General features: G+C 45.5%; 1 pseudogene; it reads right to left on the bottom strand.

Annotated features, from left to right (window-relative positions):
• Nucleotides 1-226: 226 nt before the first annotated feature.
• On the bottom strand, nt 227-799 carry LOC105548166 (annotated as a pseudogene).
• Nucleotides 800-5,604: the final 4,805 nt, after the last annotated feature.

Raw genomic sequence — 5,604 nt, 5'->3', positions numbered from 1 at the left:
CACACACACACACACACACACACACACACCTTCCTCCAAAAGGTCAGACCAAACTTCAAAGCAGCTATGCACAAATAAGTCTGTCTTCATTCCTCCAAAAGCTCAATATCCTGCAGTCTAGGGTTTCTAGAAGAGACAAATGGCTCATGCTGGCACTCTTTAACTGCTGACAAAGGAATATCACCCTTATACTTCTTAGGTGCAGTCCCCAGGTAGCACCCAGAAGCTATAAGAGGATGCACTTCTTGGTGTTCTTTGTAGCAGAGTAAAGCACAGCCCAGACAGCTTCTAAAAATACCTCATGCACCCCATCTTGCATCAGGGCCGAATATTTCAGATACTTCACAGCCCCCAACTGCTTAGCCAGGGAAGTGCCTTGCTGGGGAGTCATGGGCACTAGGCTCTGCTCCTTCAGCTTCTTCACTGTCTCAAGGTCACTCCACAGGTCCCTCTTGGTGCCTACCAGCAGAACAGGCACATTGGGGCAATGATGGGAGACCTCTGGGTGCCACTTATGCCTCACATTGGCATAAGAGGATGGGTTCCCAGTGGAAAAACAAAGAACAAAGATACTGGTCTGGGGTTAGGAGAGTGTTCGCAGTCAGTCATACTCCTTTTGGCCAGCAGTGTCCCACGTGTCAGGCTGACGATTTGCCCATCCACAGATGTCTGGACGCTATAGTTGTCAAAGACAGTGGGGATAATACTCCTCAGGAAAGGCGTTTGTTGTGTAACTGATGAGGAGGCAGGTTTTACCTATAGCCGCATCTCCTACAACCACACATGTGATTGTCTGCATTCTTCCTTTGTAGTCCTATGTACAAGAGAGAAAGAAAGAATATTCAGAGATACTTGGTTAATGTAGGGAGCTATTCTAAACATTTCTCTCTGAGGAGAAGATGAGGAGGATAAGATGCCCCCCACACTCTCTATACCCTTAATGCTATAAAAGAGTCAGCTGCAAAGGGTTGTATAAGTCAAGAGTTCTTACCCTGGAGTCTGTGGATGGGCTTCAGTAGGTCCTAGAAGCCTCTTCTGAAGTTGTGTACAATACTATGTATATGTGCATAATTGAATTTTTCTGGAAAGAAGATCCAGAGCTGTCACCAGTATCCCACAAAAGGCTTTTTAATCTTTTGGTGAGCTCAAAAAGATTAAAAACCATTCATACACATAGGTATTTGTGTTACACTGTTGTCATAAGGTCTGGATCTACTGTATCAAAGGTGCTAAAATATTATGGGTGCTCAATAAATGGTTAGTAATTTTTTAAAATTATCATAGAAGGTTTCCAGGGTTGAATCAAGAAACATGGCTCTCACTTTGGGTCTATGGCTATAGAGCAGCAGAGGAACCTCCATTCCTGAAAAACAGAGACATCACAAAACTGGAGAGAAAGGCAGACAAAGTCACACTCAGCTAGAGAAATGGTTAAGAGGACTGGGCGCGGTGGCTCACGCCTAAATTCCCAGCACTTTAGGAGGCCGAGGCGAGTAGATCACCTGCGGTCAGGAGTTCGAGGCCAGCCTGGCCAACATGGCAAAACCCCATCTCTACTAAAAATACAAAAATTAGCCAGGCGTGGTGGCATACATCTGCTGTAATTCCAGCTACTCGGGAGGCTGAGGCAGGAGAATCACTTGAGCCTGGGAGGCAGAGGTTGCATTGAGCCGGGGTCATGCCATTGCATTCCAGCCTGGACAACAGAACAAGACTCTTGTCTCAAAAAAAAAAAAAAGAAAAAAGAAAAAGAAAAGAAAAGAAAAAAAGGAAAAGAAAAAAGAAAAGAGAAATGGTTAAGAGTCTAGGCTCCGAAGTCAAGAGGCAAAACCCATTTCTCCCTCTAATCTTTGTGAACTTGTCGGGTTTTTCTTTGTTTTTTTGTTGTTGTTTTTTTGGCGGAGTCTTGCTCTGTCACCCAGGCTGGAGTGTGCAGTGGTGTATCTCAGCTCACTGCAACCTCTGCCTCCTGGGTTCAAACGATTTTTGTGCCTCAGCCTCCCGAGTAGCCGGGATTACAGGCGTGCGCCACCACGCCCAGCTAATTTTTGCGTTTTTAATAGAGACAGGGTTTCACCATGTTGACCAGGCTGGTCTTGAACTCCTGGACTCAAGTGATCCACCCGCCTCTGCCTCTCAAAGTGCTGGGATTACAGGCATGAGCCTCAGCTCCTGGCCAGAGAAAATTTTTAACCTCAGGGTTAAATGAAAGAAGGCATGCGTAGTAGTTATTAGTCCTTCTCACATAGACAGTACTCATTAAGTGATAGAAGCCACTATGTCTTCTTAATAATTCTACTATTCTACTTCTGGAGAAGGCAAAAATTCTGTAATATGGTTATAATGCTAGATAAACCAGGGGTCTCATCCCCTTCAACCTTATGTGAGTAAAACTACAGGTCTTAATGCCACCACACTCATCCATTTCTTCATGAATCAGTATTTCCGAGTAAATGATATGGCAGAGATGCTCTCCAAGAAGCTTGTTTATTATGAGTTCCTATATTTATACACTCATATTAATACCCCGTCAATGCCTTGCCCTCAATTTAGGTCCCGAAGTACTCCACTTTCTGTAGGTTCTTAACTACTGCCCTAATTTCAGACCTAATTCTTATAGCAGTATCTTCTTTAAGTGTCAGAGCACAGAGGAAAGGGCATTAAATAATCATATATATTTGGTTACAGAAAAAAAAATTGAGAATGAATTTATTTCTCACCTTAAGGATTTGGGGAAATAGATACATCCCTCATCCTGTTGTCTCATTAGCTAAGGTCCATATTAGGCCCATATCATAGGCAAAAACAAAATAAATACAACACCTCATTTTGGTCAGAATAAAGAAAAGTGAGCTGGGCGTGGTGGCTCATGCCTGTAACCCCAGCATTTTGGGAGGCTGAGGGGGGAAGGTTGCTTGAGCTCAGAAGTTTGAGGCCAGCCTGGGCAACATAGTGAGACTTCGTCTCGCTAAAAGTAAAAAAAAAAAATTAGCCAGGCATGGTGGCATGTACCTGTAGTCCCAGCTACTTGGGATGCTGAGGTGAGAGGATTCCTTGAGCCTGGGAGATCGAGGCTGCAGTGAGCTATGATCACACCACTGGACTCCAGCCTGGGTGACAGATGGAGACCCTGTCTCAAAAAGAGAAAAAAAAAGGAAAAAGAAAAGTGGCTTTCAGAGTGTGCTTTCCACAAGCCCACTAGGGGTTGCTCTCTGCCCACACAGAGCCAGTTCTGAGTGGTGAGGCCTCCCACCTAGAAGTCGTCTTTAGCACAGGTTCCACAGCTAAAATAAGTCCAGAGCATAATTTAACTCTGGTAGAAAACTACCCCAGGGTATTCACTGACCATCAGCCCGTTCTTTTTCCATCCAGGAATAGGCATAAGGATCAAACACACAAGGTCGATACAAAAGGGGCACAGTCATCACCACCTTCCTCGAGAATAGCCTTCTTTGACTTTCCTGATCTGGATAAATTTATTTCCCCTCTGAATTCGTACAACAATTACTGCCTGTGCAACTCATTTTCCCAGCTTCCTCTAGGTATCATCCAGTGTCCAACACCGCTGCTCAAAGTGACTGCTTTCAGAACAGCAGTGCAACTTAGGCAGTTGCTGAACCGGAGTAAAACTCAGGGAGAGGCTGGGCTCACGACTTTAATCCCAGCACTTTGGGAAGCTGAGGAGGGCAGATCGCTTGGAAGTCAGGAGTTCAAGACCAGCCTGGCCAACACTCCAACCTGAGTGACAGAGCGAGACCCTGTTTCAAATAAATAAATAAATAAATAAATAAAACAAATAAATCAGAGATATTTAGGTATGCTTAAAGGATTGGAAACTGGGAGGGGCCTGTAACTGTAGAGACAGCACCCAAGAAGGCCCCTGAGTTAGTCATTCACTCCTAACCCTGGTATTACAATGTCTTAAAAGTCTTCCAACCTCATCTACTAAAGCAGTGGTGTCCGTATCTTTTGGCTTTCCTCCACGTTGGAAGAAGAATTGTCTTGGGCCACACATAAAATACACTAATAATGCTGATGTGCTAAAAAAAAAAAAAAAAAAATTTCAAAAAATATATTGTTTTAAGAGAGTTTACAAATTTATGTTGGGCCACGAGTTGGACAAGCTTGTCCTAAAGCATCCTTCTCCACATATACAGTCTGTCTGGCAGTCAACTGTCTCCTGGGCTAGACACACAATATGAAAGTCCTAACAACAGTCAAGACAAGAGTCCAGCTCAAAATGGTACTGTTTCTAACACATTCTCCATGTGTCAACCGTCTTCCCACAAGTCTGAGTTTACATTCACTTGAAATGGCTCTCTCTTTCTGAAACCCAAATAATTCAATAGAAGACCCCCATTTTTAATCTACTGTACTTTCTGCAACTTAGTTTATCTACTGAACTTAGTTTATCTACTGACTTCTTTGGTTCAAGACAGGTTAAAAGAGACTCTAGGACACTCCAAGATGAAGCAAGCCACTTGAACCCTCCCCAGCCCTGAGCCAGAGGAGACTATCTTGCACTTGGAAATTTAAATGAAGGACAGGCAAGCCTAGTGATCCATCAAGTTACACCACAAGCCCGTTTGACACTTCATACACATCCTTTTCCACCAAGGGTAGTTGATTCCGGGGCTTCACATGGACGCGTGAGGCTGGGACAGAGAGGCACCCTCCATCGGATTCACATACAGGAAAGCTGGCTCAGTCTCCCTGACATACACACACCTCACTCCATCCTCAAATCCCTTCCATCCAGGGAGTGGCTCATAAGACAACGTTCTCTAAAACAACCTCCCGGGGGATGGGGAGACTCGGGGAGAGAAGATCGGAGGTAGGGATCGGCTCGGGTGTTCTCAATCCGATCGTTCACAGTCCGATAGTTCTCCAGAGTTGCTCGAACGCCAGAGCCTCCCGGGCGTCTTGCATTGGGCTGGGCAGGTTCCGCGAACTCGGCGCCACATCCGGGTAGCATCCGAGTCCCACGCCACTCGACGCCTGAGACCTCCTGGGAAGTGAAGTTCTAGGGACAGCCTCACTGTAAGTCACAGGCTTCTACACTACATCTTCAGGTAATCCAGGACTACTTAGATCGCGACATCAGTATGATTTACTTAGCCCAGGGGTCCCCAAACCTCACCTTTCCCTTGGCAAAGTGAGACCACCCCGTGTTCCCCAGATCCCCAAGTCCTATTTTCTCCTCTGGACTAATATTAACATAAAGAGACAGGGACACGATAAGGTGTTTGAGAAAATAAAATAAAATAAAAGTAAGTAAAGACAATGAGGTTAAAAAAAAAAAAATTGGCCGGGCGCGGTGGCTAACGCCTGTAATCCCAGCACTTTGGGAGGCCGAGGCGGCGATGGGGGAAGGAGGGGATCAACTGAGGTCAGGAGTTCGAGACCAGCCTGACCAACATGATGAAACCCCGTCTCTACTAAAAATACAAAAATTAGCCGGGTGTGGTGGCGTGCGCCTATAATCCCAGCTGCTGGAGAGACTGAGGCAGGAGAATCGCTTGAATTCTGGAGGCCGAGGTTGCAGTGAGCCGAGATCATGCCATTGCACTCCAGCCTGGGCGACAAGAGCGAAACTCCATCTCA

The sequence above is a fragment of the Mandrillus leucophaeus genome, unplaced genomic scaffold (genome assembly GCF_000951045.1).
Source record: "Mandrillus leucophaeus isolate KB7577 unplaced genomic scaffold, Mleu.le_1.0 Scaffold401, whole genome shotgun sequence".
NCBI lineage: Eukaryota > Metazoa > Chordata > Mammalia > Primates > Cercopithecidae > Mandrillus > Mandrillus leucophaeus.
Note: the sequence above shows the minus strand (reverse complement) of the source record. Positions and strands in the feature narration are given on the sequence as shown.